At 43.8% G+C, this 24246-nt stretch overlaps 1 pseudogene; it reads right to left on the bottom strand.

Annotated features, from left to right (window-relative positions):
* Positions 1 to 170: 170 nt before the first annotated feature.
* On the bottom strand, positions 171 to 24007 carry LOC133377953 (vomeronasal type-2 receptor 26-like; annotated as a pseudogene).
* Positions 24008 to 24246: the final 239 nt, after the last annotated feature.

The following is a 24246-nucleotide window of genomic DNA, read 5'->3' on the forward strand; positions in this document are numbered from 1 at the left end:
GGCCAAAAGGACTTTCTGAAGTGGTGATGATCAGCTGATCATTGGTACTTTGGAGTGCTATATGGGACTCTTTACAAGGGGCTCTTTCCAGTACCCCTCCCATGGTGTCAATACACAGAAAAATGGGACATAAATGCTTTTAACAAATACACATGCTGTCCATTTGTAACTCATGAGGGATAAGCACAGTCTCCTTTGGGTGGAAACTGCCTCCCCATCAGGTAGTCCCTGTTATTCCTCTCAGGCCGTAGAAGAATGATGTAACACTTGGGGAAGAAGAGGCAAACCATCAAGCCAGCTCCAGAGACCAGGATGGCAAAGATCTCCACAGCTACTGTGTACTTCCCTGTGGCACTAAGATAGGATGGCACAAAGGAGACCCAGACAAAAATGAAGACCAGCATGCTAATGGCAATATGCTGGGCCTCGTTAAAAGCTGTTGGCAGCCGGCGGGCTGGGAAGGCCACCCCTAAGCTGATGGTGGCCAACAAGCCCAGGTACCCCAACATGATGTAGAAAAATGCCATGGAGCCTTTGTCACACTCCAGAGTCACATGAGATGCCCCATGTAGTGGATTCTGCGATGGGAATGGGGGGCACACAGTTATCCAGAAGACACATACAGTGGCTTGGACGAGGGAGCAGCAAAGAGCACTAGCACTAGGGATCTTGTAATCCACCCACTGCTGGAAGAAGTTGCCAGGCTTGGAAGCTCTGAAAGACATCACCACAGTTACTGTCTTGGCCAGTGTTGCAGAGAGGCAAACAGCAAAGACCAGGCCAAAGGCAGCCTGGCGGAGGGAGCAAGTGATCTGGGATGGGCGTCCAAGGAACATCAGCGGACAGAGGAAACAGAGCGCTAGGGAGGTCAAAAGGAGGTAGCTGAGCTTACGATTGTTGGTCTTGACAATTGGTGTGTGGTGGTGCTGTATGAAGATCCATAAGATGGACAGCGAGAGGAAGAAGAGCAAGGAACCACAGGTAGCCAGCACTGCACCCAAGGCTTCCGTGTAGGACAAAAATCAAAGATTGTTGGGATGCACCCGTCTTGCTGCTCGTGAGGCCATTGCCCTGGAAGGCAGTCCCAGCAGGTGGCACTGTCTAGAAGAGAGGTGCATGCTGGGAAGTGAACACTCCTGTTCTTGGCATATCATATAGGATATGCTTCCTTTTAGGGTAGGGGTGTGGAATCTGTGGCCCTCCAGACAACAATTCCCTTCATCCCTAACCATTGACCATACTGGGGCTGATGGAAACCGTAGCCCAGTAACAACTGAAGCGCCACAGATTATCCACCCCTGTTTTAGGGCATACAATAATATTAGGGATAGAGTCATATAGTAGCTAGAGGGATCACATTTATTATTCAGTCATTTGAAGCCTCCATCATTCAGAGGGACTCTTTCTATTTCCAATGAGCCATAGGCTGGGCAACCATTTTGGCTCCAAGGGCTACATGGAGCAGTGGGTCAGGGTTTCTTGCCTGTGGTGGATGGGGCTGGAGCTAGCCATGGGTGGGGCGTGCACTCTCCTTCCCCGAAACATATATACATACTTGCATATACACATGCACACACACAACCTTTGCCCACACACACAATCAGCTGGGCAGCAGGGAAGGGGGAAGACATGCAATGAGTGATCCCATTGCATACCTTTTACATGGAATTAAAGCCTTCCCATTTCAACTAGCTCACTAGCTAACTGGTGCTGGAAACAACAGAGGAGTGTGACATGTGTTGCCTGCATGCGTTATAAGCTGTAGGAGATGCTGCTTCAATCGAAATCCAGTGGAAAAGGAAGCACAGTGCTTCCCCCACCCCCAAAGGGAACTTCCACCATGTGCAGCTTTGCTGGTCTTGTTGCTGTAGCACTTTGATATGAAAAAAAGGCACAGTGAGCAAAATGATGCCTTCCATGTAATTCTTAAAGCAGGGTTTGAGAACCTGTGAGTGACCCTCCAGATATTGTTGGACTACAACTCCCATCATCTCTGGCAATTGACTATGCTGGCTTAGGGTTGCCAGGTTCATGGCCTGAGACTGATCCTGTATCTTTAGGAGAAGAGAAAGTCAGCCAAGTGCAGGTGTTCTTGCAACTCTGTAATGGGAAAAACCACAAGGTGGAATTCTCCCTTCCCCCTGCACAGCTTTTAAAGATACAGAAGGCCGGGCCTGGCAACCAAGAGGTGTTCTGTATCTTTAAAAGTTGTGCAAGGGGAAGGGAGAATTCCACCTTGTGTTTTTTCCCATTGCAGTATTGCAAGAACACCTGCACTTGGCTGACTTTCTCTTCTCCTAAAGATACAGGATCAGTCTCAGGCTATGGACCTGGCAACCCTATGCTGGCTACAGGTTCCCTACTCCTGCTTTAATCAGGATCAGAAGCCTTCTCAAGCCTGCAGTAAGACTTGGGCCGGATGTGGGACATTGTAGTACAGGAAGTGGTCCTTTTTATTGCTGCTGTCCAGATTGTGGCCTCAAATTGATTCATATTGTCTCAGATGCTGGGATTGGGATGGGGATGAGGAGGCTGTCCATCCAGTAGTAATCATTACCCATCAAAAACTCAACATCAGTTAAAGTGGAGCATAGCCACTCACCTAGCAAAGGCACAATATGTATTTTCCAGGCTTCTTTACCTGTTTTACTGGCAAATTGTCCACTGGGACACCGTCGACAGTCATAGCAACAGTGTGGCTTCCCCTGCAAAGGCAACTTCCTGTATCCCGGGAGACAACTTTCTGTGCAGATTGAATGGGGCACCTAAAAGGAAAAGGAAAAGGGGAGATATTCGTCAGGTTGTGTTTCTTGCCTAAGTGTTTTTATGTAATTTTATTATTGTGAGTTGCCCCGGACTCCTTTTGGGGAGGAAGGGTGGGTTATAAATCTAAATGAACAAATGAATGAGTGTAGTAATATATTCATTCATTTATAGTAAGTATACAGCATACTGTATTTATGGAATATAGTGATAAAGTAAACCACCTCAAGTGACAAGGTGAAATCCAAATAGCTTAAATCAGAACTTGGAAGATTACTTTTAAAAAGTAATAAATTACAGTTACAGTTACATGGCCCAAAAAAGTAGTAATTACTGTTGCAATTACAACTGCTCTGAAAATAACTGATTACTTTACTTTTCCTCCAAAGTAATCACTACAATTACATTTCAGTTACTTAAAAAAAACACCTACAAGGTGCTGGCCTTGGCTGCTGCACATCTAAGTAGCTTAAAACAACATTAAAATAAACACACACATACAGAGGTAGTAGAATAATTCTTTTTATCCATACGATAGCAATGGTGGTCTCTCCGCTGGTAAGGGTGGTGGGGAGGGAGGCTGAGGCCACTACTCAGATCTTTGCACATCAAACCAAGTGCAACCCCCCCCGTCATCCAGCCAGCATAATCTCTCTCACTTAACTACCTCCCAGACCCTGCCCTGCCACCAACTAAGGGACACTCACTCAAGCAAACATTTTCCCCTGAGATGCAAAAAAGTTAAAATACTGCATATGCCACACAGTAGCCAGAGAGGGTGGGGGAGGCCACTTTGTGTACCAAGTGCAAACACAGTCTTCTCTCTCTCTCTCTCTCTCTCTCTCTCTCTCTCTCTCACACACACACACACACACACACACACACACACACACACACACGTACGTTGTCATCTTTCATCTGAGGGTGATCTGGAGCTGGGGAATTTTTCATCTATTCCTTTGTCATGGACAGATCACCGCTTGTTGAAGTTTAGACTCGCAGTGGCCTTTCCCCTCTGCAAGGGTGGGGGACCCATTAAGTTGGTCTGCCCCCGGAGACTGATGAATCCTGAGGGTTTTCAAAAGGCTCTGGGGATTTTTCCGGCTGAGAACACTGGCGCTCCTGTCGAGGCCCTGGTTGAACTGTGGAACATGGAAATGACCCGGGCCGTTGACACGATCGCTTCTGCGTGCCCCCTCCTATGTAGAGCTCATACAGCTCCGTGGTATACCCCGGAGCCGAGAGTGATGAAACAAGAGACGAGGCGGCTTGAGTGCAGATGGAGACGAACTCCTGGCAAATTCAATCTTGCACTGGTGAGGGCCTGTACTAAGTGGTACTCAGAAGCGGTGAGAGCAGCAAAGAAGCAATATTTTGCTGCTACTATCAAGTCATCTCTCTGCCGCCCAGCAGAGCTTTTTAAAGTTGTCCGAGGGCTATTACATTCTGGTCCTCGGGACATTATAGAGTCATCGGAAGCTCACTGTAATGAGTTTGCCAGGCACTTTCAGGACAAGATTTTATGTATCCACCAGGACTTAGACTCCAATATTATAGCAGCTGAACCTAATGAGGTATCCAGAACACAGTCTTCTACTCATTTATTGGATGAGTTTCAATTGGTGCAGCTTGAGGAAGTCGACAAGGTGCTTGGACTGGTGCGTGCGACCCCTTCTGCTCTGGATCCTTGCCCCTCTTGGCTAGTAAAAGCTAGCAGGGATGGAACAGCCGGCTGGGCCAGGGAAGTGATAAATGCCTCTTTACGAGAGGGAGTGGTCTCCAGCTGCCTGAAAGAGGCGGCTGTTAGACCACTTCTAAAGAAGTCTTCCTTGGACCCAGAAAACCTAAATAACTATAGGCCGGTAGCGAATGTTCCATTCCTGGGCAAGGTCTTAGAGCGGGTGGTTGCTAACCAGCTCCAGACACTCTTGGATGAAACCGATTATCTAGATCCATTTCAATCTGGTTTCAGGCCCGGTTTTGGTACTGAGACAGCCTTGGTCGCCCTGTATGATGACCTGTGTCGGGAGAGGGATGGGGGGAGTGTAACCCTGTTGATTCTCCTTGATCTCTCAGCTGCTTTTGATACCATCGACCATGGTATCCTTCTGGAGCGACTTATCGAGTTGGGAGTGGGAGGTACTGCTTGGCAGTGGCTCCGCTCCTACTTGGTAGGTTGGCTCCAGAAGGTAGTGCTTGGGGAGCATTGCTCGACACCCTGGGTTCTCCAGTATGGGGTCCCACAGGGATCAGTTCTGTCCCCCATGCTCTTTAATATCTATATGAAGCCGCTGGGGGCGGTCATCAGGAGTTTTGGAGTGTGTAGTCATCAGTATGCTGATGGCACGCAGCTCTACTTCTCCTTTTCATCTTCTTCAGGTGAGGCTGTCAATGTACTGAACCGTTGCCTGGCCGCAATAATGGACTGGATGAGAGCTAATAAATTGAAGCTCAATCCAGACAAGACTGAGATGCTGTTAGTGAGTGGTTTCTCTGATCAGATGGTGGATATTCAACCTGTTCTGGACGGGGTTACACTCCCCCTGAAGGAGCAGGTTCGTAGTCTGGGAGTTCTTCTAGATCCTTCATTGTCACTTGAGGCCCAGGTAGCCTCGGTGGCACGAAGTGTGTTCTATCAACTTCGGTTGGTAGCTCAGCTACGTCCCTATCTGGACAGCGACGACCTCGCTTCAGTTATCCACGCTCTGGTAACCTCAAGACTGGACTACTGCAATGTGCTCTACGTGGGGCTACCTTTGAAGATGGTTCAGAAACTGCAGCTCGTGCAAAACGCTGCGACCCGATTGTTGACTAGGACCAAACGATCCGAACATATAACACCTGTTCTGGCCCGTTTGCACTGGCTGCCTATATGTTTCCGGGCCAGATTCAAAGTGTTGGTTTTGACCTATAAAGCCTTACACGGCGTGGGCCCGCAATACCTGATGGAACGCCTCTCCCGATATGAAACTACCCGTACACTGCGTGCAACATCGAAGGCCCTCCTCCGGGTACCGACTCATAAAGAGGCCCAGAGGATGACGACAAGATCTAGGGCCTTCTCAGTGGTGGCCCCCGAACTATGGAATAGTCTCTCTGACGAGGTGCGCCTGGCGCCAACTTTGCTCTCTTTTCGGCGCCAGGTTAAAACATACCTCTTTTCCCAGGCATTTTAATATTTTAATATTTTAATATTCTTAGTATATTTATTACATCTTAGTATACTAGAACAATTATGTAATATGTTTTTAGTCTTTGGAATTTTGTTATGTGTGTGGTATTGGTATGTGATTTTATTATATTGTATTTTAAATTTATGCTGTTCACCGCCCAGAGAGCCGTTGGCTGTGGGCGGTATAGAAATTGAATAAAATAAATAATAATAATAATAATCTCCACAATTCTTTATCTCCATTCTGCTGCTGCCTCCTTCTCCTCCTTTATCCATGTTCTTGACCTCCGGATCCTTTTTCCCTCCACTCCATTCTTCACCACCACTATCTGTTTTTTTAAATAATTGTTTTCTCCACTCCACTCCACCCTGTCTCACTCTCCTCTTCCTCCCTCGTCGCCTCCTACCCATTCACAGAGCATGAGGAAAAAGAGGCACTGCACAGAAGCACATGATTTTCATCCACAAATCAGAGGAGCAGAAGACTTCCCCTGCTCCCCCCCCCAAGTAATGCCCAAAAGTAATTCTGGAAACGTTACAATTACTCCACAAAAGTAGTAAAATTACTCCTAGTTCTATTACAATCAAAATGTAAAGGAATTACCCACTCGTTACTCAAAAAAGTAATGAATTACAAGCAAGTCATTACTTGTAACTAGTTACTTCCAAGCTCTGGCTTAAATAAGTGTGGATAAAAATAGGCAATGCTGGGAAGGCACATGAGGCTATTGTGCTCAGACCCTGCTTGCAGGCTTCCCACGCGCAATAGGCTGGCCACTGAGAACAGGATGCTGGACTAGATGGGCCTTTGGCCAGATCCAGCAGGGCTCTTCTTATGTTCATATGTATAAGATAATATGCAAAAGACACACTGCATGCAGCTTCCATGTTGTGAGGAAGAACCTCAAGATACCAAGACAGGTGCACTGATCACCTGGGCAGAAATACTGATGGCTTGGGGATCAGAGCTTGGAAGTAATTTGTTAGGAAAAATTAATTACTTGTAATTTATTACTTTTCTGAGGAACGAGTGGATAATTCCTTTACATTTTGATTGTAATAGAATGAGGAGTAATTTCATTCCTTTTGAGCTGTAATTGTAGTATTTCCAGCATTGCTTTGGGGTGTTACTTGGGAGGGACAAGTAGGGGAAACATACTGCTCCTCTGATTTGTTGATAAAAACCACATGCTTCTGTGCAGCATCGCTCTTCCCTCATGCTCTATGAGTGTTTAGGAAGTGACAAGGGAGGTGCTGGAGAGCGTGACAGGGGCAGAGTGGAGAAAAAATGGGCAGCGGTGGAGAAGAATGGAGTGGAGGGAGAAAGGAGCTGGAGGGCATGGAGGCAGTGGCAGAATGGACATGAAGAACTACGGAGGTGAGAGATGATGGCTTGTGAGTGGGTGGTGCACAAAGCTCTGAGCAGTGGCCTCTGCCTCCCTCCCCACCTCCCCTCTCTTACCAGCAGAGAGATGGCTTGGGGGTGAGTAAGGGGCAGGCAGAAGTTGCAGCAGCAAGTAACCAGGGTCCTAAAGAGCTGCTGCTTTCAGCTTTCTTTCTTGCCCTTCCTTTCTTCCTAACAACCAGGATGCATCTTCACCTTCTGAGGAAGGTATTCCCTGGAAGTTCCTTTGTGCAAATTAAAAAATCCCCCTCCTCATGGCAAATACAAAGAGTTCCAAACAGGCACTTGTCCAAGTACTTGTTAAAAATGATTGTATAGTTAACTTACAGTACATTATATACAAGTCTACTAAGAAGTAAGTCTCTTAATGTTTAATGGAGCTTACTCCCAGGTAAATCAAATAGGGTATAGGATTGCACTAATTAGGCAAGATAATTATGGTTGAAGCTTTGAAGCTGTACTAATTTGTGGGGGGAGGGGAGAAATATATGACACTTTATAGTACAAAAATGCATCAATCTAGTTAAGGCAAGTAAAATTTGATGCCTAGAGTACAAAGACTAACCTTCAATCTAATACATGTCTACTCAGAAGTAAGTTCCATTCGGTTTAATGGGACTTACTCCCAGGCAAGTGTGTATTGGAGTACACACTTATCTGGGAGTAAGTCCCATTGAACCCAGTAAAGTTTACTTCTGAGTAGACACGTATTGGATTGCAGCCTTAGTTTCCTTTTGAAGCCATTTTAATTCTGTCTTCTGTATCTTCACAATAGGTGTGTGAGGTAGGTTAGGCTGAGAGTTAGGGACTGGCCCAAGGCAGTAAATAAGCAAAAACAATAAGTAAAAATTTAAAATGTGAAAATGCTCATGCTCAGAGTATTTTTGTTGCTGTTTGTCAAGGCTTTGTGTGTGTGTGTTTTTATGTCTACTGTCTCATAACTTTTTTTTGCCTGAGAATGTCATATTTTATACTGTTACAGATAAGGTTGCCAGGTTCAGGGCCTAAGACTGATCCTGTATCTTTAGGAGAAGAGAAAGTCAGCCAAGTGCAGGTGTTCTTGAAACACTATAATGAGAAAAACCACAAGGTGGAATTCTCCCTTCCCCCTGCACAACTTTTAAAGATACAGAAGACCGCTTGGTTGCCAGGCCTGGTGTAGTGGTTAAGTAAGGTGTTGGACTACGACCTGGGAGACCACAGTTTGAATCCCCACACAGCCATGAAACTCACTGGCTGACCTTGGGCCAGTCACTGCCTCTCAGCCTCATGAAAACCCTATTCATAGGGTCGCCATAAGTCAGAATCTACTTGAAGGCAGTACATTTATATTTATTTTTATGGCTGGTTTTATGGTTTTTATTTTAGTGTGTTGGTATAGTATGATGCTTTTATAATATATTGCTGTTATTTGTTGTGTTTTAATATTGTATGGAATCAGGCTTGTCAGGGTGTTTACCTGAAAAAGGCACTTTATAAATCTTTTAAAGAAATATTACTTATAAACGATGTTATGATTTTTTGTGTGCATGGCGTTGGGGGCTCTTAAATCTAAAGTTTGTGACTTTAATCTGCCATTTTGTCTAAGGTAAATTTTTAGATGCTTTGTGGGATGAGACAATTGGCATACACACCATACATTTAAACCACATCACTTTCCCCAAAGAATCTTGGGAACTGTAGTTTACCCCTCACAGACCTACATTTCCCAGCAACCTTACCCATCTATAGTTCCCAGGATTCATTGGGGGAAGTGATGTGCTTTAAATGTATGGTATGTACACAGCTTCAAGTGGACTCCCAAAACATCAAAAAATGGTCTGCTAATCAGTTTACAGTGCTTGACTTGCGACTTCTGAGTGCATCTGTACTCGAGGCTGCTGAAGATAGACTTTTGTTTTAAAAGGGATTGGAGAACCTGGCAATCAATTTGGACTTGGGGAAAAATATGTCTCATTAGAGAAGGGGGAGAGGGTTAATATATGCAAGACAGTTACCTGAGCAAGGTTTCCTGCCCACCTAATGGCACTGTCTTGAATCACAAGCTCTTTCCTCAGCTGAGATCTGGAATGAAAAACTCCAACTTTCACAACCCGCAAGGAGCCATTGGGCAAAATCTGAAGGTTCATAATATCATATGCAGCTGGAACCTCACCATTCTTAAAAAAAATCTCATCTGATGAAGTGGTGAAGTTGATATTCTTTACGTAGTGATGGACCTAAAATATCAGGGGAAAAGGAAGACGTGATTATATCTGTATGAAGCTGATTGTGCATGTTTGCTGCATGCCAATACAACCAGATGAATTCATAAAGTCTTGACAGGAATAGGCATCAGTGAACTAGCAGAAATTAATTTTCCTCCTGAACAGGGAAAGCACAGCATGTTCATCTACTATATATTTTGGAAAGTTGTTTCTTCTTTATGCATTTGGACACCTCTTAAGAATCACAGGCACATTTTGCATGCTGTGTTCCTTCCTGAGATGATTATCCTTCCTGAGATCAAGGAGCAGATTTTTGGTTATGTTCGGGTGCAAGACATTTTGAATCAAGACAGTGGACTGTACCTTTACAAACTGTAGTAATTTTAACAAAAATTTGCATGATGGTTTCTGAGATCCAGAAGCCAAGAAGCAAGTTTTCATCTATGTTTGGATACAATTGGACACCTCTTTGAATCAAGATAGTGGAATGTACCTTTAAAACTGCACAGCTTTTTGTTTCTCAGAATCAGGGCCTGTGCCGGGCATTACTGGCCCGTCGGGCACCAGCCTGCCCCGAGCCTGTGATGTCATATCCCAACTCCCCATACAAGCAGCATAGGGCTAATAAGCCTGCCCACGGGTCCCATCTACCTCTCACATCCCTGTGAATGATGTGTGCACTGCGCATGCATGCCTGCCATCAACCAAGATGGCAGCCAGCTCATCAGCCCCTTAGGAAAACCTCTGCCTCCATCTTGGTTGATGGCAGGGACGTACATACTGCATGCATGCATGCATGCCATCAACCAAGATGGCAGCAGGGACATCAGCCCCCTTAGGGAAGCCCCCACTGCCATCTTGGTTGATGTCAGGCACACATGCACGGCATTCGTGTCATTCACAGGGATGAAAGACTGAGATAGCGCATGCATGCGGGCTTATTGAAGCCTACACTGACTGTATTGTGGAGGTGCATGGGAGCTCCCTTTCTGCGATCCGAAGCAGGATCGAGAGTGGAAGTTGCTGTGGATCACAGAACAGGAGCACTACCCTCCCATTCTAAGGAGGGGCCCTTTAAGGGCTCCTCTGGGCTGCAGGGGCCCTCAGCCAGGGACCAACTTGGCCACCTGTTGGCACTAGCCCTGCTTAGAATTCCTAAGCAACATCAGATATGAGTCTGCTAGTATATGTTATTTGAATTGCATTGGTAATGAGGAGGAGACATGTCTGTATATCTGTCCAGTCATCTTCTGGCTCTTTCAAAGCTTTTTATCTCTATAGTATCTGAAATGTGTCAACTAGATCTGAACCAAAATATCACAGAATACATTTGGGTGCAAGTATTTCTGATATTTTTCTTTTTTCTCATGTCTCCCCCAGAAAAATAAGCTCACTTTGCAGAATATTCTCCAGCATTTTTTTAAATGCCCCCCCATGTTTGAAAATGGTGGTAGACTTGGGGTAGCATTGTAGAGGATACAAAATGGTGGCCAGGCTGCCAACACAGTTGCTGCTTTTGCCATTTGCAGTGGTAGCAACCTTCCCCCACCCAGAGCTTGGAAAGTTACTTTTTTGAACTACAACTCCCATCAGCCCCAGCCAGCATGGCCACTGGATTGGGCTGATGGGAGTTGTAGTTCAAAAAAGTAACTTTTCCAAGCTCTGCCCCCACCCCTAAAACTCCTTAGGAAAAAAGAAAGAAGCTGTGTTACACTGCCACTTGTAACGGTGAGCTTCTCCACTGGGAATTTGTTGGAGATGTTCTCCTTCCCCTGGAGAAATTCAGTGAAATGACTGCTCTTCCCCCTATTTCTCTACCCACAAATAGGGTGGAGAATTTCAGAAGGCCATTTGCATACAGACTTAATATCAAGGAGACACCACTAATCATTCACCTCTTCACTGGAAACGCTCAATAAGAACCAGCCTTTGGCAGAATCATTATGTGATCAGATAGTCCACTGTATTTCCTGCTGCCTGATCCATCAATATGAGATTTACTGGTACAACATGTAAAAGTGAGGAGGCATAACCTAGAGCAGCCTTTCCCAGTGTTTGGGTCCCCAGATGTTGCTGGACTACAATCCCCATCATCCCTGAATATTGGCCATGCTGGCTGGGACTGATGGGATTTGTAGTCCAACAACATCTGGGGACCCAAACATTGGGAAAGGCTGACCTAGAGCAAATTAAGATCTGTGCATATGTTGTACTCACACATAGAGAAAATTCCAGTCCTGAGCTGACCTAAATGGTGCAGACTGGATGGACAGAGACAGTTGGAACAGAAGTACCATTGTTGCCCCCAACGTGCATGTTTTTGCAAGTCTCGCTAAGTAACAAAAAGCATGCATGGTTTGAGGCCCTTGAGGCTTCTGGTCCTGACTCGTTGACAGTAACACTGCTCCTAGTAAGCAATGTTCTCCAGAGAGCCTTCTCTTCTTTTAAGACTGTTAATTTTTGTAAAGTTATTCCAACCCAGAACCAAATTCTACTTAACTCTGCACAAATAGCAACCGAGTCTGGAAAAGGAAAGGGATAGTTGACTCACTTGCCATGGCTGGAAATCCTTAGTTGTGGCACATGTCCTACTGATGAAAGACCCTTTGCCTAGTGTGCATGATATCATGCTGTGATAGGCTGTGATGAAGGCTCTGGTTGCAAGGTAAGCTTGATATGTGGCAACCCAATTCTCTAGATCAAAACAGAGCAAGTGCCTGGCATCCATTTCCTCTACCCCAGTACAGGATTGGGGTCTATTTCTTCCATCAGTTTCTTCTAAACCTGGCCAAATACAGTCAAATATATTTTGCCAGAGCAACTTCACCAAATGGCTGTTGGGATAAGCAGCAGGGTGAAGGGTGGCCAGGAAACGATCAAAACCTGGAATTTTATCAGAATGAATCCTCAGGTCCAGGCTCCCATTCAGGAGCTGTAACATCTCCTTGGTGAACATCTCTTGGTTCATGTAAAACTAGTTGTCAAGATCCATGTCTTGCTGGTAATGTTTTGCGCATGTAGTGCCCTAGCAAGCAGCCTAAAGTGGATGTGGTAGCAGTGGCATAAGAAAATGCTTGCTGATGAGTTCCCAATATCCTTTGGCACTGCACTGATCTCCAGCCATGAATTTGGGTTGCGGATTGTGCTGGACAGGGCAAGGCAGCCCCCAGTTTGTGTCAAATACTTTTTCAGTGCATCCTCTATTTCAGCAGTGCCACTGCCAAAACTGATCAGGCCAACCCACGTCCAACTGAAGTGCTGCAAAAGCTGTGCGAGCAGAGCGGGTTGATGACTGCTGGAGGGCACAGTGCGAAGGAACGATGGGAAATGGAAGTGGTCAGAAAACTTGGGATGTTGAGCACCATGGCTGATCTGGGAGATAAAACGGAGAACCATAGATTATCAGGATCTCCGTCAGTATTTTGAGTCTTATCCCTTACTGCATGTTCTCTTGGGGCTTGTTATCTGTCCTGATTTGGTCACCATATTGTCAGCATCACTCACCATTATGACTGGAATAATAATTGAAAAAGCCATCCCTTTCATCACAGGATTTTTGAAGGATACACAAGGAAAGGAGATACACAGTAGCTGAACTTCATAATAATAAATAAGAGATAAAATTAGTAATGAAATACATGTTTCAACGTAGCTCAGTGATAGAGCATCTGCTGTGCATGCAGAAGGTCCAAGGTTTGATCCCCAGCATCTCTAGGGAGGGCTGGGACAGAACTGTGTCTGAAACTCTGGAGAGCCACTGCCAGTCAGTGTAGACAATACTGAGCTAGATGGACTGATTCAGTTTAAGATAGATTCCTATGTTCCTAAGTGACTCCAGGAGCTAAATATGGCACATAGAACAAGTGGACACAGTCCTTGCTCACAGGCTTACAATCTGAAGTAGCCATGATGGCCGAGAAAAGCAAAGGATGGAGAGGGACAGAAACTGAGAACAGAACACTTCTATGCATGCTTGCTGAGGAATAAGCCTGCTTGAACGTACCAGGGCAGCATTACATAACAGAATCTTATGCTGACTGATACCACAGTATTACAGCTACATACAGCGCCATCTCTGTTATCTTTTCGGCACCTTTTGAAGACCTTCCTCTTTCAACAAACCTTTTAAGTTGAGACCTATCCCAGTCTGCGTCTGTGTTGGAATTGCTTTTTAATATGTTTTTTTAAAAAAACAATATGTTTTTTAACCCTTTTTAAAAGATGTTTTAAAAGCTTTTCTTAAAAAAAATGTTTTTAAAGTTGTTTTGTTTTGGTGTATTTTAGAGTCTGTTTTTATGATGTTTTGATGTGTTTTTAGCTCTTTTGTTTGCCGCCCTGGGCTCCTGCTGGGAGGAAGGGTGAGATATAAATCAAATAATAAATAAATAAATCTATACATAACAGGCGGGCAGATCTATAGATTGCAACATGGTACTCCTAACAAATATTTGTATCTATTATTATTTGCTTGCCTACATTACTATAAAGCAAAACAATACACATGTTAAGGCTGGTCAGCTAAAAACCATCTTCTATTTCGTCAAGCGATGATTGCAGCACTGAGTTGTCTTATTTACATTTTGTCTTTAAACCAGTTATGTGATTTGTCAAGATCAATTTTTTTTCATTGACCAAACTGCGGAGTTGTTTGGAGAGCTTTGGAATTAAGAGCTGGAGTACCCTGAGCACTTCAGCACACTCCACCTTAGGACATGGTTGATAATGATGAACTGTTCCTCACATTTAGCAGCCAGGATGTGTGAAATTATGTAGGAAGGGAACTTTCCCCATTCCTATAATAAGTGATAGAGACTCTATTTTGATGTTGGAAGAAGGTTTTGGGAAGAAAGTCTGTAAGAAACGTGGTTTTCCTTAAGGGAAAAAATCCCTTATGAGACCCCAAAAAGGTCCCCTGTGGAAGACCCACGACAGAGACAATTGTGAAGCAGTTTCAAAGCTTTATTTCGTTCTTGCAAGAGCGGGTGTCTACCAGAAGGTAGGCACACCCAACATGACATTGGTACAAACTTTTATCCCCTAGCCCGACGCTATGGTTCCCTCCCCTGCCTCCTCATTGGACAGAGTACTACAGGGTTTACAACCTATCAGAGCCGCCTGTCCCTGTCACATGAAACTCCTCCCCTGTTTACATCTCCCACTCCTCAGTTTTAGGCTACCTTATACCCTTATTTATTATTTCCCATATATGGTATATTGCTCCCCTCCCCTCCTCATTAACTAAGCATAAAAACTCCCTTTACATCAAGCAAAGCAATCAAGGACTAAAAACATCAGCTGAATTAGTCAAGTGTAAATCCCCTTTCTATTTTGAAGTGGAACTTGACCACAAACTGTCTGTTCTGGCTGCTTTTATTTGAACTTCAGACAGATGTCCTATTCTAAGAAAAAGCCCCTTTTCTCTACTTATGTTAACTCTAGTCTCTTTAGAATATGTGTTATAAGCAGTCTATCAATTTATTAAGCACTTATTCTTAACAATAAAAATCACATATTATTTATCCTTAGAATATTCTGAAAAAGGAACACAATATATACACTTCTCAGAGTCCAAGGTCCCTACGCATCACAGAAAACAAACCTCCTGCTAACTATTTAGATTGTACGCCTTTTTAGGCAGGGACTTGTTTTTATTGTTTTATTTTATGTGCAGTGCCATGTGCATCTGATGGTGCTATATGAATAAATGATGATAATAACAACTCACAGGGTTACATGCCAGTTGCAGAAAAAGAATGTGAGCTGTGGAAGCACATAAGTGTGTGTAATAGCTCTACAGCAGTTGATGCAAATGGCTTGACAAACACATTTGATCACTTTTTGAAGCTGAGATCATTTAGGAGGATATATGATTGTTTTTCCTAGGTATGCTGCCTACCTGAGGGACTCTGTACCGGGAGAGCACTTGTGCTATGGGTTCCGACTCTGTGGAGGTCATTGCACCAATGATACCGAGAAGCAAAGGCTGAGAGCTGCAGCCAAAGTTAGGCACCAATTCTTGTGGGCCTGACAGGAGAGAAAGGGCACCTTTCAGTGCTTTGGCTGGTGAGATGCATGAGTCATAAAGCTGGAGGCCCACTGTGATGTTCCATAGCACGCTGGGGTCCTTATTCACTTCTGAAAGGGCAAAGAGAATGGCCAGAACATTATGGAAAAACTTTACCTGGAATCTGAAAAGAAAGATTTGAGCACTGTTTGCATTTCTCTGAGCAGATATTTCCTTTGAAGGACACACACACAGGAAATGGTCATTTAAACACAAGAACTGTTCCTCAGTTCAAGCCACCCAGCTCCTTCAATTTCATTCTTATAAATCTAACATGAATTTGATCTTAATCAAGTAAGCCTGTGACTTTCTCCATTTCAAATGAAAAAAAGTTTGAGAGGAAAACATGGTTGAACTGAGGCTGCGATTACATGAGTCACCAGAGCAAAGCGTTTCCATTAGCCACACCTGGAAGGGGAACGGATTGATCTGCCATTCAGCTGTAAAATATCTTTAAAGCTGAATTTTAAAAAACCTGCACTCAAATGGCTCCCACCAGATGTTACAGTAAAAAGGGGGAGGGCCTAACTAGCATTGTGTGCCCCCATATTCAGAAGAGAGGTAGAGATGCACTGGAACTGGCAGAACAGTGAGTGTGTTTCTACCTTTATTCATGTGGGCAACGTGTTGATATAACTCTCCTGCTCTGAGACTACAATGCAAGCTGAAGAAAGGGAGGGCACAAGGTTGTTTTCTAGAGCTGATCTTCTTGGGCTCAAATGTTAGTGATAGCTGACATGATGACTGTGTGAAGGGTGGCTAGTGTATTGGACAGAGTGTGGGACTTCAGCACTGGGTTTTAATCCCAGTTCAGCTGTGAAGCTCAATTAGTGACCTTGGGCGAGTCACACACTCTCAACCTAACCTCAACAGAGCTGCTTTGAAGATAAAATGGGATAGCTCCAACAAATGCCATCTTAGAGCAGTAAAGAGCCCTCTGGCCCTCCATATATTGTTGGACTCCTTCAGCCCCAGTCATCATAGCCAATTGTCAGGGATGATGGGAGTTGTAGTCCAACAACAGGTTCCCCATCCCTGTCTTGCAGAAAGAGTGAGACACTACATTGGATTTCAACCTTAACCTTTCTGGCAGGACAGTGTTTCCTTCACTTTTTATAATAGCCACAGTTTTCCTTTCCATGAATTATTCTTTATCTACATTAATTTTCTACCCCAACATCAGAAGCGTACTGGAAATGAGACTTACCCCTTGCAACGATCTGCCTCTGGCTGACTTTTGAAATCTGTTTTTATGGGGGACACATTTGTATGTACAGGGGAGACTACTCCAATTACCACATCTCCTGGCACAAAGAAATCTGGCAGGGCAGCAGATATTTGGGAGTGGCCTGTGAGCCATTTATTGTTCATTGAAGAAGCTTCCCAGAGTAAGGTAGTAAAGGCGAATACAGGGAAGCCTATGGTATTCATTTTCCAGTGAATGGGAATATATAGAGCTAGTTCTGGTAGAAAGTGTTCTGCATGGAGGTCAGCCCTGCTCTGCTCTTGAAAGCTATGCAAGTTAAGCAAATACTCTCTTAGATGCCAGTCCTTGGTCCATTGAGAAGCTCCATTAAAGATGAGCACACAGGCATTCCTTGAAAAGCATAGCCTAGTTTTCCACAAGAAGACACACAGAGGGGAAATGCCCAGACTGTGGATGGTAAACTGCATTAACTGCTCCAGTCATCTACTCGCATAGCTTGGCTGCTGAGCTATGCATTTTCTTCTTGGCACAACAGCACCCTCGCTTCCTGTATTCAAAACATGCAGCGAACATAACTATGACTTACGGTACATATATATCTCCAGGATATTGTGTTTCTTCTGTTCTTATTTATGAAAGCAACTTCTTGCAAAGCATCAAACCTAGCCCTTTTGGACATAGCATAAACAATGAAAAGTCTACAATTAAACTAATTATATCTTCTCCCCAACTAATTATAAGTTGGGTCAAACTCCCCCATCTACTATATATTTTGGGAAGTTGTTTGTTCACTATGTATTTGGACACTTCTTAACATAGCATAATAACCAGATTTTGCATAGTGGTTCCTGAGATCAAGGAACAAGTTTTTGTCTATGTTTGGATATAATGGTGTGCCATTTTTAATCAAGATGGCAGACTGAATCTTTCAAAACTGCCCTGATTTTAACCTCTGGTTTCAAAACTGCACTGATTGTTGGTTTCTTAGAATTCTCAGGTAACCCAGGTACAAGGCTGCTAGTTATTTATAGCTGATTGTGCTCTTTAATAATCTTTAATAATCACAGAAGGTCATCAATACCTTAAAAGGAGAAAAACAAACAACAACACTATTCACACCAAATTAGAAAACTTATCAAGTAAACATATATTTAGCATTAGAATGTATCTTTAGTGTTAGAATAGTAGAAATGGACTAGTTTGGGGATTAAGTTGTAGGGACTGCTAGTATTTTGTAACAGTTTTTTCCCTTAGTGGATGAAAAACAAGCCAGAGTACTCTCATTTAAATTAGGTTGGTCCCATTGATTTCAGCTGAGATGTTACTAAGCACAAAAGTTCTAGACAAGCAGTTAACAGATTGTAGCTTGAACGATCATGGATAATATTTAGGGGAGAAGAGCTAATTTTTATGGCTTTCTGTGATGGCAGGCTTATGCTACTATGAAAGTAGCAATTATGGGTTAGGGTTAGAATTATGGGTATGGTTAGGGCATAATCAACTTATTTATACTGTAAAATGAAGTGGTTCTCATCATCATTCCTAAATACCATGATGTAAAGTGTACAAAGAGAGGGCAAGGAAGAAGTCAAGTTGTACAAATGCAATGTATCTTGAATCTTGGAGTGGGCCAGTATACTTTTTTGGCGCTGAATATATTTGCATCTAACAATTGCATCAGAACATCTGATAGATTCTTTGTAGACATGGAGTGGTTGATGTGTATCCAAAAAGTCAAGTGACAATTGCAGAGATAGTATACGAGGTAGAAGAATTCAGGCAGAGGAAGGAAGAACCACTAACTCTCAGAATTCTGGGTTTTTATAAAATTATGATATTTCATAATCAGCATTGGTACATGGGATTGGATCCAAATTAAGTTAGCCACAGAGATACACTTACTATTGTTCTGGTTCCAATGCATTGCCACCTCTGTTTTCTGAAAACAGGAGCACACAACGCTAGTCAAACTTCACCCCTTGTTACTCTGAAACAGCCTTTCCCAACCTTTGGATCCCCAGATTTTGTTGTACTATAGTTCCCATAACTCCTGATCATTGGCCATGCTGGCTGGGGCTGATGAGAGCTGTAGTCCAGCAACATCTGGGGACCCAAAGTTTGGGAAATTCTGCCTAAAACTTGGTCGGATCAGCTCAAGTGCTTTTTTAAAAAAAGTCAGGTTCAGACAGATTTCACAACTGATTGGTAGATCAACCCAGTGCCACTCCAGATGTGGCCAATGGAAACACTTTGCTGTAGGCTCTGGCAGAGAAAGTGATTGGCCGAACACTTTGCTGTTGGTGGTGCTGAAAGGTCTGAAGTCAGCAGTGGGAAAGGGAGGTGTGTCCAGCCAGGGAAAGAGTCACTTCAAATACAGCCAGAAAAACCATTCTCGCTGCTTTTGAAGCAACTAGTGTGCCCACAGCCTTAGTGCCCATTAATTTTAACTAGTTTAGGCTGAAATCCTATACCTGTTTACCTGGAAGTAAGCTCCAGTAAACAATGGGATGTAGACATGTTTAAGATTGCACTGTAAATTTCCATCCAAGCCTTTGAGAATAGAGGAGGAAGGAGCAATATATGAGGATAGGATTTGGAAGTGCTACAGGACAGGAGCCAGATGTGGTGATATGGGACAGAAAGAAGTCCTTCTGGGCTAAAAAGTTATACCAATCCCCAAATATGCATGATGGGAACATTTTGGGGTAAGCAGGAGCAAGAGTGAAGACCAATTGTTATTGTACTCACATGGTTTTTACCTTTCTGTGATCACATACCATGCAGCTCTTGTAACATCTGAGATGTGAAGAGCAATGTGGAAGGGGTATATAATATGATCACTCATGCCAGGGCCAGCTTTCCCTTGGAGCATATGATGTTAGTGAGAGGAATACCATATATGTTTCACAGCTGCTTTCCTCAATTCATACTTGATTGGAGTGGCAATAGAGTCAACCACCCTATTCATATGTGTCATCAACTTATGAGTAAGGCAACAGGAAGGTCACAGTCAAACCTGCAATGGTAGATTTAGATTTTGCCAAAACCAAGGCGACATTTGGCTCTTCATATGCTTAAGCAGTCCAGAGGTGGGAGCTTCTGATCTGGTGACTATGAACTGCCGAAGCTATTTGCCATCCTATTTCCTAAGCAATGTCATTTTCCCACATAAGGCCTTTGGTCATAGTTTAAGCAACTTCTTAAGTCCCACCTTGAGATACGCATTGCAGCTGGCATCCATAAAAATACAACAGAATGGGGAAATTTTCACAATGGCTGATCAGGAATAGCTCAGCTGATTAACCATTTTGGCCTGGCACAGAGGAGACTGACATCTGGTATATCTTCATCGCTATCATCAAGATGGTTACATCAATATAATCATCTATATTTTTGTCACACCTAGATTCCCTGAATATCTTGTTATAAATATCAGCTTTATTTATTTATTTATTTATTAAATTTATATCCTGCCCTTCGTCCTAGAAGGAGCCCAGTGATACCAATCATTTGCCAATGATACCTGCTGAATGTCTTTTATTGACTTCTCTTGAAGTCATAAGGTGCAGCTTGTAACACCATTCCATTCCTCCATTTTCTAACAAGTTAAACCTTCGCATTGAGATAATTGTAATTTTAAAAGAATAGCTATTATTATCTCATCTTATTATTGTCACTTCACTGTGTTCCCATTGGGCCCAATCCTCTGTGATTCTCACATCTAGCTCTCTCCCAGTGCTTATTTTTTAGGGGAAGAAGCACCAAGTCCCTGGGCAGGGAATTCTTTCTTTTTAGTGTAAAATATTCTGTTTTTTTCCAAGTACACTCATAGCTGCTTCTTATGCTACTTGAAATATGCATCATGAGGTCAATGACAAGATGCATGAAGGTGTCACTTAAAATCAGTAATAACTACATGTGTATCACTTCTGAGGCATGTTCAAAAAGCTACCACAACAATTTTCAAAGTTCCTTTTTTTGGGGGGGGGCAATGAGACAGATGAAGATATAACCATTCCTAAGTAACAGTTGTACACATTGTGAAACATGGGTCTTCAGAGGCTCGTCTCTGAAGTGTTATGTTAGAAGTGCTGCTAAGCACAAGTTGAACTGCAATGCTAATTTCTTCCTAAATGCTGGGACCACAACTGGAAAAAGGATATTACTTCTGTACTTTGCTGTTTGCTATTTCCAAAGTGTGCAAGTCTGCACTCTACCTTTCCACTCTTGACTTTGCCAGCAGAGTTCAATATCACTTCCACGGTGGAAGTAATCACACATTTTGCCGTTTGCCAATTGTCTAAGCTTAAACATAAATGGAATGTGTTGCTGATGCTCTGTATGTGGTCCTTCCTTTCACCAGTGGTTCCACATTACATCTACACTGTATTGACACTTAATTGATACTCTTTGCACTAAATAGGAAGTGAAGGAAGTTCATGACTAAGGTCTATAAATAGGCTTGTTTTTTTATGTTAGCTGCTTCTGGGAATTTTTTTATATTATTTTCTTGACTTAGATGTTTCACTCATCGTATTCACTGTAGAAAGCCATTGCTGATTCTGGAGCAATTTATTCCCATTTCTTTCCCACCCTATCCTATGGGCTCCATGTCAATCAAATATAAAATATAATTTTCAACTAATACTAACCCAATGAGAGAGGCTTTGCTCAGACATATGGTGAAGTTACCAACTTCTTAGTAGTTTGTCAATGTGACACAGAGGTACTAATTCTCCATACCTTTTAACTCTCACTTCCTTGTGATATCTCATAGAGACAGAACATGGACATGACAACATCACAGAGTGCTTCTCCCTGCTTCCACTAGCCAATCATATCAGCCAGGGACATGGAGCTGCACAGTCTGATGACATCACCAGGTAGTTTTCTCATCAATCCTTCCAGTAAGAAGAGGAGCAGAAAGGGTAAGAAAATGCTCCAGGTGAATGACTAGCTACTAAGGTGGTGCCAACACAAGAGATTTGGATTCTTGGACCATGGGCTACCCTTCCTGGAAGATGCACTGCTGGCAAGGGATGGGTTGCACTTTACAAGGACTGGGAAGAATATGTTTGGCCAAAGCATGGAGAACTTCATCACGAGGACTGTAAAGTGAATCCTAAGGGGGAGGGAGATGTAGACTTGGCAGTAATGACTGACGAAGGCTTGTGCACATAACAGGAACTCAGAGAACTCTCTAATGGGGCCCAATAATAGTCATTAAAATGTAGGAAGGAAGCCAGATGATAAATCTCATGGTTTTTCATGTCTATATACTAATGCTCAGAGTATGGGAAACAAACAGGATGAACCTTGGTTGCCTGTCTTCTCCTTCATGCTTGAATCTATATTTGTAAATAAATAGAGATGCCGTAAGTGTCAACTGTGTTCTTATCCCAAAGGAATTATGTTGCCCTGCCCTGGGAATTTCTTGTGGAAGTAGCCAATAGATAACAATATACTTACTGATGGGGAAAAATCCTATGTTAAGATTACTCAACAATAGATTGTGTTAAGGTTCAAATAGTCATTCTGCTCATGGATATCAAGCATTCATCAAGCCTGATTCAAAGGACTGGGAGGTAGATTATCCTTACTACTCTTCTCCCACCAGAAAGGAATGTTTTTTTTCTTATTTCTTGTGGTCCTCATTCTCTTCCTCTTAATTTACATATACATGCTCTCTTGAACCTGAAAACAAGAACTCAGTGGACCTGTCATAGTTTCTATCAGTGGCATAGGCAAGATCCTTCATCCTGCTCATTCAGAATTTGTCACCCATCTGTGTTTGTTGAGTAACAGGAGAACTACCCATTGGCAAATGTAGGTTCTCAATGCTGCAGTAGCTGAAGCAACATGAATGCTGGGATGAAGGAGGCACTTGTAGGGTAAAATCAGACAGGGGGAGGGATGCTTAACCCTTCTGTGCCTGCGTATGCTGCCTGTAAATCCTCCCCTGTAATTTTTAATTCAGCTGAACTGTCAGTCCTGGTGAGGGGGAAATGATTTTAAAGTGCCGTTAAGTGTGTGACATATGTAGGAGAAGTATCGGAAAAGAGCAACTGTTTCTGCTGAGGCTTAGAGTTCACAGATGAAGTGGAGCCAATAAACATAGCTTTTTCCAAGCAGGTCAAGTCAACTCCAGGTAAAGTCAAGGCATGTCCGAACAAAGGCAGGTCTCTCTAAGCAGGTAAACTCACAGTTGGCCCTGCTGGCTGAGCTACATATGTTGTCTCAGCAGATAGCTGTGGTCATCTGAAACCTAGTGTAGACTGGCAATGCCTGTGCCATACTTGGCCCTGTCTCCTTTAGGAGCTGGCTCTGCGGACTTAAAAGGTCCTTGTCCAGTTCTGTAGGTGCTGACTTCTGCTCTATGGAGAGAATCAGAATGTTATTGGACACTCATCCTCCAAATCTGAAGAAAGTGGGAGAGCTATGACTTCAGGCTGGGAAAGCCCAGGGAAGGTGCTGAGGGCTTCTCCCAAGAAGAGTAGCCTGGATTTCTCCCTCATCTGCATCCTCCTCAGGGTAGTGCAAGGGGCCAGGTTTGGGGTCATGACAAAGGGTTACCTATGATTCTCCTCTTATGAGGAAAATATATGCTTGGGAACCCTGTGTTGCCTTCATCGCCATCTTTTTTAGGGTGATTGCTTCTTAATGGCCCTGGGTGGTTGGGTGATAAGTCTTCAAAGACTGCTACTGGGTGCAATACCTAGAGTTCCTTTTTGAGTCTTAGCCATCAGTGTTAGCTGGGGAAAGTGATCCTTCAGCTAAGGGAAGGGGCTGATCTGAGATGTATGAGAACAGCAGTTTAGAACACAGCAGAGGTGATGGTGGTGGAGAGAGAGAGAGAGAGAGAGAGAGAGAGCACAATGAAGATGAAGCTAATCCTAGGTAATATGGCCAGGGCCGGCACCAAAGAGCAGCCAGGCCAGGCCCTGGCCAAAGCCAGGCCCAGAGGGTGGGAGAGTAGTGCTCACCTTCCACGATCTGCGGCAGGGTCCCTGCCGTGGATTGCAGGGAGGGAGTTTCCAGGCCACCCTCCCGTTCACTTACTCCACCTACCTCTCTCCTGTCTTTGCTGCTGCGCGCGTTGCGCACGCAGAGCTACCATCAACCAAGATAGTGGAGGAGGCTTCTTTAAGGGACTGAGACCCTTACTGCCATCTTGGTTAATGGCAGGCATGTGCGCACACATAGCATACTGCACATGTGTGCCATCAATCAAGATGGGGGGGCATGAGCCCCTTAGAGAAGCTTCTGCCGCCATCTTGGTTGAAGGCAGCTCTGCGCGCACAGCTACGAAGACAAGAGAGAGGTAGGTGGAACAGGCAGGAACCGCACACCCGGGGCAGGCTGGTGCCCAAGGGCGTAGTCATGCCTGGCGCTGGCCCTGCATATAGCCCCTGGAACCTTTCAGCATTT

The sequence above is a fragment of the Rhineura floridana genome, chromosome 2, assembly GCF_030035675.1.
Source record: "Rhineura floridana isolate rRhiFlo1 chromosome 2, rRhiFlo1.hap2, whole genome shotgun sequence".
NCBI classification, from domain to species: Eukaryota; Metazoa; Chordata; class Lepidosauria; order Squamata; family Rhineuridae; genus Rhineura; species Rhineura floridana.